The following is a 12,051-nucleotide window of genomic DNA, read 5'->3' as shown; positions in this document are numbered from 1 at the left end:
AAGTACCAACTAAAGTAAAAGTATACAATTTTGCAACTCTTTTAAATATGGCTACACTGATAAAATGGCAGAAATATAAATAATGTCCTTAAAAATCCAAAAAAAAAATATTACATTGCTGCAACTTTAACTGATGCTCAATTATGTTATTTAAGCCATACAGCCAAATTTGCAGCTATTAAAAACTTTGGCAAAATCAATTATTTTGCTTCATTAATAATTTTTGACATACCCCTCTTTTAATACAAAAGTTTTTATAAAAAACGCTACGCTTTGTAAAAACGCTATCAAAATAGTCACTAAGTACGGCGCTGAACTAGGCGATACACCTATGAACACAGTTCGATAAACAGTGAGCTCGGCATCCGGAGAACATGGCTGCGGCATGGCTAAGGATGCTATTAGTTCGCTTACATTTTCGAGCGGAGTGAGACTGCTGGTTTCTTTATGCTGTGACGTTAGAGTGAATTTGAGCCATATTTTAGCGAGTAAGCGTGTTACTCGGTTGCTTTACAATGTCTTAAGCGTTACGTTATCATATGGTTGCGCTCGAATGACGTCATGTCTAACAGCTGTCAGAGTCTTTGAAGCTCAGTTCGAAACGTTGACGTCATGTCATGTGAAATTATTTTGCGTGCAGATATCATAACGTCATGGAAAAAAGTCCCTATTTCGTTGGTATGTAGAAAAGTTTACTGACAATGGGGAACATTGTTACTAACAGGATAACTAATGTAATTGTTTGTATTAAATGCGATTTTAATAAGTGCTCAAAAAGCAGATATTACAATACAATTCATTTTATGAATTCTTTCATCTGTAACCGTAACTTTTCTGTGAGAATAATTACTGATAATACTGATGTCAGACAAAATTTTAGGTACCGTCACTCTGCCAAATCTATGTGCAAACTTTTATCTTTATATGTTAAAAATACTTTTCTGTCATCCAAATTAGTATTAGCATCTTTAGGTATTAGCAATAGTGGGATAATCAGCGATACACCTTTGATCGAAGGTAGGTCTTCGGTTACGCCTCAACTAGACCAATCTATAGACAGTAGACACCCTTGCTATTGGATCTTCTTTTTTAATAGAAACTCCCACCATAATCAAGTTTTCCTAGCATTTCTTAATGTTCAATCTGTGCGTTCAAAAGTTAGTGAATTGGAACTATTTTTAGAATCGGTTAACTTTCCTAGTGTATTAATTCTTGTTGAACACTGGTTGAGGTCTGACGAGCCTATTGATATCCCTAGTTATGTACTAATTTCCAAATTTTCACGCAAGCAATATACACATGGTGGTACTCTTATTATGTTAGAGAAAGCTTTTTTAACTAAATTTGTGTTTATTACTATTGACAGATTTGATCATCTATTGATTGAAAAGGTGTGCGAGTTTTCTATTGTATTTAGCAGTAAGTTAAATTTGTATATTTTAGGATTGTATCGATCTCCATCTGGTAATTTAGATTTGTTTTTAGAAAAGTTGAAGATCCTCTTAAGTGAAATTTCGGTTAATGTGATGTTGATTCTGACTGGCGATCTTAATGTAAATTTTTTAGACAAATCTAATGGATCAAATCGAATGCTTTTTAATCTGTTAAACTCATTTAATCTTAAAATGCACGTGGATCAGCCAACCCGGATTTCAGCATTTTCTTCCTCACTGATAGATTACTTCTGTACGAATTTTAACCAACACGAAAATCAGTGTACAACAATCAATGCCGGTTTGTCTGACCATGAGGCAATAGTGGGATTAGTAAAGCTTAATAGTGCAGCTAATGAGAATAAGTTTGCACGCGATAGACTTTATACTAGAGCTAATTTCCGCAAATTCTCCTTGCTTTGCAATATGTCAAGTTGGAATAATGTATTGACTACTGTTAACCCACTGCATAGCTTTCATCAAATATTATTAAACAATTTTAACACTGCTTTTCCTGTTGTCAATATTAAGAAACGAAATAGAAAACCTTGGTATACTAAGGGTTTACGAGTATCTGGGAAAATTATGCGCTCTCTTTTTTACATTAGGAAATACGCTATGAACATTGCAACATTTTTAAATTAATATAACAGATACCGCAAGATTTACAGAAACTCAATGAAAATGGCTAAGTGGACCTACTTTCAAAGGAGGATAAATAGTTCCTCCAACAGAGCAAAAGAGTCTTGGAAAATTTTAAATGAGCTAAGGGGCAAAAATAATGTCTTGGTTATTCCAAGTACCTTAGATTCCAATGTCCTCAATTCCTTCTACTGTGATATTGCTAGTAACCTTGCAGCCAATCTCTCACAAAAAATAGATCCCAGGAGCTATCTCAGCAATGTGGTAGTAGCCGAATCTTTCTTTTTTGCCCCCACAAGTGTAGAAGAGCTTAAACAAATAATGGTTAATATTAAGAATAAGAGTTCATCAGGTTGGGATGGGCTTTCTCTTAAAATATTTTCTGCTTTACCTCTTGTTGCTTTGCAAGTCTTGGCCGAGTCAATTAAATTTTCATTTATGTCTGGAGTTTTCCCAGAGTGCTTAAAAAGAGCAATGGTTGTTCCTCTTTACAAGGGTGGCGATCGCGACTGTCCTTCTAACTTTAGACCTATAGCGTTATTGCCTACTTTAGCCAAGATAGTGGAACGGCTCGTTAAGGTGAGGATGGTTTCATTTTTAAATAGGTTTGGCCTATTGAGTCTTCAGCAGTTTGGCTTTCGTGAGTCTGTGAGCACAAATGATGCTATCTTTAGCTTTCTAGAGCACCTGTACAACCGACTGAATGTTGATGAAGTTGCAGCAGCGGTATTCGACTGCGTGAGTCACAGAGTGCTGATGATGAAACTGGAGCTCTATGGTTTCAGAGGAACTGCCCTTGAGTGGTTTCGTTCCTACTTATCAAATCGTGTCCAGGCTGTCAAATTTAATGGTGGTATCTCTAAGGAACTTAATATAAATGTGGGTGTTCCGCAAGGATCAGTACTTGGTCCTTTACTTTTTCTCATTTATGTGAACGATCTGCCACAACTGCAGGTAACTGGCAAATTTCATTGTTTGCCAATGATACCACCATCCTCTGGCACGACTCTGATGTTTCTCAAATGGAGGCCAATATACGTGCAGATTTGTTAAAAATAAAAGACTGGTGTGACGCAAATTTTTTTGACATTTAATGTTTCCAAAACAAATATCCTTAATTTTAAATGTAATACAAATGATATATGTTTGAATAATAAAGCCATCACCATGCCACCGTTCAGTAAGTTTTTGGGTCTTTCCATAGACAAGTTCCTTAAATTTGACGACCATATTGTGAATAAATGTAGAAAAGTCTCATCAGGCTGCTACGCCCTTAGGGTTATTGCCACCAGTCTTAATTTCTCCATCGCCAGATTTGCATACTTCGCGATTATCGAGTCGCACCTTCGATATGGAATTTGCTTTTGGGGTTCATGTTCAAATTCACTTTTAAGTTCAGTGTTTGTACTCCAGAAAAGGGCCATTAGATATCTATGTAGGGCCACCGAACATAAACTAGAATAGAAGGATCACTCTAAGCGCCGCCCAAAATGTTGCCTGTCTCACTCGCTTTCTGATGCTACTCTTTTTTGCTGCCCGGTGGCGACTGCGTTATACAGGGGCGTCTTCAATATTAGAACTATAATAGCGTTGGGCGGAAATTTTGTACTTTAAAAATGCCGGCGATATGTTGCGTAGATGGCTGCAGAAGTGAAAGGGGATATACATTTTTTTTTAAATAAAAATGGATTAGTTCACAGAAAAAAATACATGCTTTTCTTCAGTATATCTTAAATATCTCGGAAAATTGAGATCTTACAAAAAAATCTAATAAACAAAAGTTGCTTTAAAAATAAAAGATTGGCTTTATAGGCTCTATAAAGCCAATATGGCTCTATAGGCGCCGAGATACAACTGTGTGAACATAACCCCTTTTTTTAGATAACAAAATATAATGACGTAAAATAATAACTTGAAATAATTTTCAAAAATCACGTTTCTTAGACAAATATCTAGCACGTTTTTTCAAGTATGTACTATCAAAAACTTTAAAAATAAACTTGATTGTAAGTCATTAGCATAAAAATTAAAAAAGTTAGGAATAAAATAAAAATAATTGCAGTTTTAAAAAAATTTATCATAAAAAATTATGTATTTATTTCAAAAATTAAAGCGTAGCCTTCTACAATGGACTATATACATATAGGTACCAATAATATGTTCAAAAAGTATCAGCGATTTAGAGTACATATTTTTTTTAAATCGTGATTTTAATCTAAAAAAATGCAAAATTTTTGGTAATATTCTGTTATTAGTGGTGGTTTTTAATAGTGAAAGCTATCCGATTTATTATTAGTTGCATTGCAATCATTTGAATGATATAAATTTTAGCCACTTATACCGTCTAACCATACTAAAACTGCATTTTTTTCGTCATTAAGGGTGGTTTTTAAGGGTTTAAGTTTCAAAATATTGATGTGTACTATAATCCCCAATGTAAAACTATATTTATTTTGCATATTTATATGAATTCTAGGTTGTAAAACACCTATTTTCGTTTTATTTTAATTTTAGTGGTTTGTTCTTTCATCCCCTATTTTAAAAGCAAATAATTAGGCATTTAATAAGTTTTTTTATTTAACTGCCTTTTTATATTTCACTGTTACCGAGTTCCATATGCTGAGTGTTGTTATCACATTATTATGTAAATTTAATTAAATATTTAAAAAATGGCTATATTAACGAAGTTATTATTAATTAAGTGTATGTAATATTAGGTAGGTAGTTTTTTGGTCAGTTGAGAAAAGACCGTGAAAGGAACGTAAAGCAAAGATTCGGTTGTGTACATTCTAATAAACTTAATTTTAAAGCTATCTACCAAGTGTTTTTCTTACAGTTATTTGTTCAAAAGAGATACTTCTTCAATAATATTCTTTCAATTTCATTTTAACAATAATACAAAGTGCCTTTAATTTCAAAAAATTCCATATATTACACGCTGCGCGCCGCGATGTACGAAAATATTCCTTATTAAAAATGTTTCAAACACCCCCCGTATCGTAAAGGATTGCCGCCGAAACTAAATAATGATTTACGACCGCGTAAAAAAGTCGGCACTGTTTAGAAGTCCCTACTTCAAACGGCCGCAAGAGAGTGAACCTACTGTCTTGTTACAATACGCTTCGCGTATTGTAAGAACGCACCGTACATAGTTGAGTGATTTTCGGGACCCTGCGTCACATAAACGTTAATAACTTTGCTTCTATGGCGAATTTTTTTTTCTGGTTTTCACCGTTTTATGTGGGAAGGTTGAGGCTACGTGACGGTGTAGATTTTTTTTGGCCACGCCGCCCCGAAGGGGCGGGCGTGGCAAAAAACCGCATTTTTCGCGAAAACAGCCGCTGCAGAGGTTTGTGAAAAACTGACTGAGCCGAATTTTCTGAAACTCACAGACGTCAAAGCCCTTCATGGGAAGCAGTGCAGAAGGGGAGCTTAAAAAAAAAAACCCATTGGAAGTCGGATTTTTCTGTGAATGAAATTTGAACTTTTTGCGCGGTACCTCGCGGACTTAAACGGCCGTGGGGCCTAAACGGTAATGTTCCCGATAATGCGAATAAAACAGCCCTTTTCTACGTAAATGTAGCTTTCTTTTTTATCTTAACTATTTTTTTCCAAAAGAAACTTCTTCCGAGATAAACGAGCTCAAACTTAAAATTTTTTTTTCGAAAAAAAAAAAAGTGAATTTTTCGAGAAATAAATTTTTTTCTACTTCTAAAAAATTTTTTTAATTTTTTTTGTTTACACCGTTTGAAAGCCTAATCCTTTAGGATTAAATAGAGGTATTATTCATGGTGCTACGTATTATACGGGGTGAGCTGTGTTAACAAATATAAACCCCTTTTTGAGCCTTTTTTTGACCGTTTTTTTCTACTTTTCTTAATAACTCTTTATTGGCGGCACCTAGAAATTTCAAACTTTCAGCATTTTAAGAACTTTTTAAATCCTATTTTTCGACATAGTCTACAGTCTTCTACGTAGAGCAGTTTTTGCTCTACACCTTTTTTTAACTTTGACGCTTTATACCGGCATACCTATGACACCTACGAAAACCATTTTTTTTCTGAAACCACCGGACACTATCTGGCTATAATCCACAAAAAACCGTTTTTCTTCAAATATTACCATTTTCCGGAGGCCCGCTGTTATTTAAGAAAAACCCCCAAAAATAAGCCGTTCCAATCAACCAGTCATACCCTCGAGACACAGGGAGCCAGCTCATGGTACAATAACGTTGGCGGTCCAGCACCAAATTGACCCAATGTAAAGGCATACGGACGACGTCACTATCGAGTCGCACATGGTCAGATGACGTAAGCGCGGGGTTTTCGGGGTATTGTGGCGGCAAATTCGGCCCGTTTGCGCTACGAGTTAGAGTAGGAAAAGCGGTTTGAGAGAAGGATGGAGGATGTCTCGCAACAATTATAAACGCGTCGTGTTCATCTCGTGACGTCATGAGTTATTTTATTAATGAATATTATTAGTATTATGGGGACAATTTTACGCGGTTTCTTGATAAATTACTAGGATAAATAAAATGAATATAAATATTAAGAAATATATATTTGAAATATACAGAGGGTATTGATATTACGGAACATTTATGAGGATAATAATAGTATGGAAATAGAATTATACGGGGGGTTTTAAGGTTTTAAGGCATTTATAAGGAAAATATTACTTATAATTATATTAATCATATTATAAAGGGTGTTTTAAGGTTTAAGGACATTGACAAGAAAGATAATATTTATAATAATAGTAATAGCAGCATAAAGGTTAGGACAAGGTATAAATATCTGGAAAAAAAATAATAGTAATAATAGTTTTATTTTAGTTAGGGTTCTTTTAGTGGGGGTTGCTAAATTGGTAATAAATTTATATTAATAGTTTATCAATTTCGAAAAAAAAGACATTGATGCGGTGTCAAAAAAAGGTGTATTTTTATATTTTTTTTACTATATTATTGAGATCACGGCTTTCATAGCTTCAATTCAATAAGTTGATAAATTTTTTTATTCGTTTTTTTTTTTCTTTAAATTTTTTTTATTTTATTATAATTGCCTTTTAAAATAAAAATTAAAAAAAAAAAAACAAGAAACAAACCACTTTTTCCTATCCTAATACATTGCTTCTTATGGGACCTGATCTTCCTCTTTAGATTGTGACACTCGTATGAATCGTGGAAAAATTTGTCATAAAGCTTTTTTACTAGTTTTTGAATGGTCTTTAACCAGAAAAAAGAAATTTTGAATTCGGAGCATATTTTGAAAAAATGGTCATTTTGACCCGGATTTTGTTCGAAAATCGAAAAATGCAAAGAAATAGGTTTTCCGTTCATTTTAGAGTCAAATCGGTAATAATCTTTTTTAAAGGTACTCTAAAGTAGTACAGGATAGGAAAATAAAAAATTAAAATTTTGCCATAGGGCTCTTGATAATTCGATATTTATGTTTTACAGTTTTTTTCAATTTTCTCCGATTCTATAATAGCTAGAACCAATTCGTTTTGACAGGCGAATACCTCTTAATATACCCAAGAACTTTTATTTAATACAAAAAGTTATCAGAGTTATAGTTTATTTATAAAAAAATAAAAACCATTTTTTCGAAATTTTTCGTGGGTATACCCCTTTCGATTTTCGACCAAAAAAAAAATTATTTTTTTATTGGGCTTTTTTACTGGAAATTGTTAGTTTAGGGCTTACTTTAAAATTTGCCAATAATCGTTTTAGGAAAAAAAAATTGTACGGTGGGAAAAAACCAGTTTTCTTTTGTTTTTCCCACATTTTTACTATGGTATCGCGGGTTCTGTAGCTTTGATTCAATTCGTTTATGGTTTCTTTTATTCCTTATTCTTCTCCTGTCAATTCTTTTTATATCCAGTTACTATTGGTTCTCAAAAATAAAACTGAAAAATCAAAAAAATCCACGAAAAAACCCGGTTTTCTTATCCCCAAACATGAATTCTTATGGGACCTAATCTTTCTATTTATATTGTGGCACTCGTATGGATCGTGGAAAAATTTGTCATGAAGCTTTTTTACTAGTTTTTGAATGGTCTTTAACCAGAAAAAAGAAATTTTGAATTCGGAGCATGTTTTGAAAAAATGGTCATTTTGACCCGGATTTTGTTCGAAAATCGAAAAATGCAAAGAAATAGGTTTTCCGTTCATTTTAGAGTCAAATCGGTAATAATCTTTTTTAAAGGTACTCTGAAGTAGTGCAGGATAGAAAAATAAAAAATTGATATTTTTCCATAGGGCTCTTGATAATTCGATATTTATGTTTTACAGTTTTTTGCAATTTTCTCCGATTCTATAATAGCTAGAACCGATTCGTTTTGACATACGGATACCTCGTAATATTCCCGAGAACTTTTGTTTGAAACAAAAAGTTCTCAGACTCACAGTTAATTCAGAAAAAAATAAAAATCATTTTTTCGAAATTTTTCGTGGGTATACCCCTTTCGATTTTCGACCAAAAAAAAAATTTTTTTTTTATTGAGTTTTTTTACTGGAAATTGTTAGTTTAGGGCTTACTTTAAAATTTGTCAATAATCATTTAAAAAAAAAAAAATTGTACCGTGGGAAAAAACCAGTTTTCTTTTGTTTTTCCCACATTTTTACTAATATCTCGGCTTCTATAGCTTCGATTCAATTCGTTAATAGTTTCTTTTATTACCGATTCTTTTCCTGTTAATTCTTTTTATATTTTATTACAATTGCTTTTCAAAATAAAAATGGAAAATAAAAAAAATCGACATAAAACCTAGTTGTCTTATCCCAATACCCTAATAAATGGGACCCTCTTTTCCCTTTATCTTGTGGCACGTATAAATCGTGGAAAATTTACTTAATAAACTTTTCTACTAAGTTTTGCATGGCCTTTAAGGTAAAAAAAGAAGTTTTGAATTTTAAGCATAATTTGAAAACGCAAATAAAATTATTTTTCAGCGATTATCTGCATACTTTGGTGAATACGCCATAACTTTCATCAGTACGACAGTGAATTAATTGATGAGTTGATTCAGCATATCCACCCTAGATGTCGCTAAAGAATTAACATTAATATTTTTAGTATATTTTTTTTTATCTTGGATGGCCTTTTTAATAGAAAGGTTTACTTTACTTACACTCATGAGACCTAAACTTTTTTGCTCTTGGTTTAACCTGGCTTTTTAGGGCAGAGCCTATTCCCTTCACCAAAAATGTAGGAAATTGAGAAAATAATATTGTCATTTGCCAATAACGACCTTTATTCTCCTTAATGTTTTTAGGCTCTAATGCTACATAACATACAATCATAATTTTTAATGAAGATATTACGTGTGTGTTTATATTATGTGTTATGCTTTAATACATGTTGTCCTTATCTTAATAAAAAAATTTATATATGTACATATAATTTCTGCATATTCTATGTGAAGTATACAATTATTATTTAAATAATATATAAAACTAATTAACTTAATAAGATTACAAAAATATTTATTACATGTCAAACCTGTATACAACTGAACTTTGTCATGATTATTTTTTATGTGCTCATATGAAAAACTTAATTTAACTTCTGCACTTTTTTCTTTCACATCCTCCAGTTTTTTGCGGCAAAATGAATTTTAGCTCTGTTGTTGGTGCAAAATTGAAATCATGTCCCTTACTGGAATTCGACACCGGCTCACCTTCTACAAAATTGTTGACAGTGTTTCTGTTTGAAGTACCATGCTTCAAAGAAGTGGACGAACTTGTACTGGGTATAGATATGTTTGTACTAAGCAATTCTGTATTTACCTTGAAAAAAATCAAGCTTTGAAATAAATAAAAATAAGTTGGAAGTATATACTTACCTAGGTTTTTGACAATTTCTTTAATTTCTCCTTGGTTAACCTCTTTGCATGTGGAAAAGTAGTGAGGCCATTCATTGTATTTTTGTCAACAATTACATACCAATGCATGGACTGAAGGTTTTTTATCCATTTGCCTACAAGGAACAAAATTTATAAATTACCTCATTTAGGTATTAAAAAAAATGAAAGATTTAGTAAAAATACCTTAGTACCTATTCATTGGGAAAGATATTCATTTTTCTTTTTCCAGGGGCTCTTTTGAAAATTTAAAGATATGACAGGTCCGTTTTTCGCTATGATGCTTTCAATCTGGTGCAAAACACATAACCTTTGTTGGTGTAGTCCACTAAAATAACAAAAACAAAATCAAATATAACAATCAAAACATTATGACATAACCTTAAAATGTATGTATTTTCATAAATTTCAGGATTATTCACTAAAAATTGGTAATTATGAAACTGAATTAAAAAAAAAGCTTGTATGTGTGTAATTGTGATACTTACATTTTATTTTCATATAGGAAAGTAAGAAAGATGCGGAGACTTAAAAATATCTTCCAACATTTGTTTGGATTTTGGGAACTTCCGTTGCCGGTGGCGTTTATGCTTGTGGGCCGGAAAGTGACATTGAAATGACAAGTGAAAGTCTCTTCGTCTTCTTCTTTTTTTCTTCGATTTTTATGGCTTAAGCCCGATAGCAACCAACGTGAGTCAGAATTATGCAAAAACATGTTAAGGTGGCTTTACATAAAGGAATTAAGCTGTTTACCTTCCAAACAATACCAAAGTTGTTAATTCGTTTTTTTAGGCATAATTAACAATTAAATTATAAATAATGGCTAAGAGTTAAACGATACACTTTATAATATTAAAATTAATAATAGACAGAATTTTATAACTTTTATTGCTACAGAATAGATGTAACTATTTGGTAGTATAGTACTTTTTTCAATCGGACCAAAGCAAATTTTTTAAATTATTTCCAATGTTGATCTGGTTTACGATTTTATTACCGATTCATTTTAGAACCCTGACATAATTTTGATATATGCAAGTTTTGAGAATATAAATAAACTAAAATTAAAGAGCGGAGCGTATTGTAATACATCATGGTTCTCTGAAGCATGATACCCAGAAATAAGTAAGTAATATGTCCATGAAATTTATTTCTGATTATAATATATAATAAGACCTTCCCTTTTCTCTCTGTATTTACTATAGATTGACGAGAAACAAAGAAAAACACATAGTTACGGTCTCACAACATGTAATTAAACGGGCTACACGTGTTTCGCTCTAGTTAGAGCATCATCAGTTACAGCATAAGTGTGTGGATGGCTTCTAAAGGCCTGATGATGCTCTAACTAGAGCGAAACACGTGTAGCCCGTTTAATTACATGTTGTGAGACCGTGACTTTGTGTTTTTCTTTGTTTTTCGTCAATTTTGTATGTTGGTCTCTTAGAGAATAATGGATGAGATTTTTGGATTTACTATAGATGTTAATTTTTTCGAAGTACTAAAAAAAGAAAAAGTTGGGTAGAGCACCATGCCGAGGCTAAGATTTGAACTCAGAGCCTTATGAGGATACGGCAGGTCTCTTCCCCACTGCGTGTTTAGGGCACTCCTTGGATAATTGTGGAGATTTTTTTTTGTAGTACTGACAAAAATTTTAAAAATTTCTACTGGTCCCCACGGACCAAAGTAGACGCGAAGCGTCTACTTGTTCTTTATACTGTGGTAGGGCCAAGCCTCGTGACTCATGTCGCCCGCTTTTTGTAAGTCATAATATTTTAACCCTGTGTTGTATCTTTATTTTGGAAACAGTTTGCTTAGTTTTAAGAAAATATAAACAGGAACTCCACTTAGGAAGCCACTATAATACGCGACAAAATTATTTGTTGAGGCTACCCATTCCTCATTTTGAACTTGTCCGTAGCTCTATCATATATGGAGGTAGAAAGCTGTTTAATAAACTTCCACTAGAAATAAGACAACTTAAGACTGAAAAAAGCCTACGTACAAGGACGAAAATATTTCTTGCTAGTAAAGCGTACTATAGTTTAAGTGAATTTTTTAATGATTAGCATTTAAGTATTTTTCAAAGTTTTATATAATTTTATTTTATTTT

At 32.5% G+C, this 12,051-nt stretch overlaps 1 long non-coding RNA gene across 1 annotated transcript; it reads right to left on the bottom strand.

Annotated features, from left to right (window-relative positions):
• Nucleotides 1–8,596: 8,596 nt before the first annotated feature.
• On the bottom strand, nucleotides 8,597–11,651 carry LOC126739901 (uncharacterized). The gene is made up of 4 exons (XR_007661728.1): nucleotides 10,427–11,651; nucleotides 10,133–10,266; nucleotides 9,921–10,054; nucleotides 8,597–9,864 (listed from the first exon to the last, which is right to left on the bottom strand). It is a non-coding gene; the product is annotated as an uncharacterized LOC126739901 (long non-coding RNA).
• Between the last annotated feature and the right edge of the window lie 400 nt (nucleotides 11,652–12,051).

The sequence above is a fragment of the Anthonomus grandis genome, chromosome 1, assembly GCF_022605725.1.
Source record: "Anthonomus grandis grandis chromosome 1, icAntGran1.3, whole genome shotgun sequence".
Lineage (NCBI taxonomy): Eukaryota > Metazoa > Arthropoda > Insecta > Coleoptera > Curculionidae > Anthonomus > Anthonomus grandis.
This window is presented reverse-complemented; position numbering and strand designations above follow the sequence as displayed.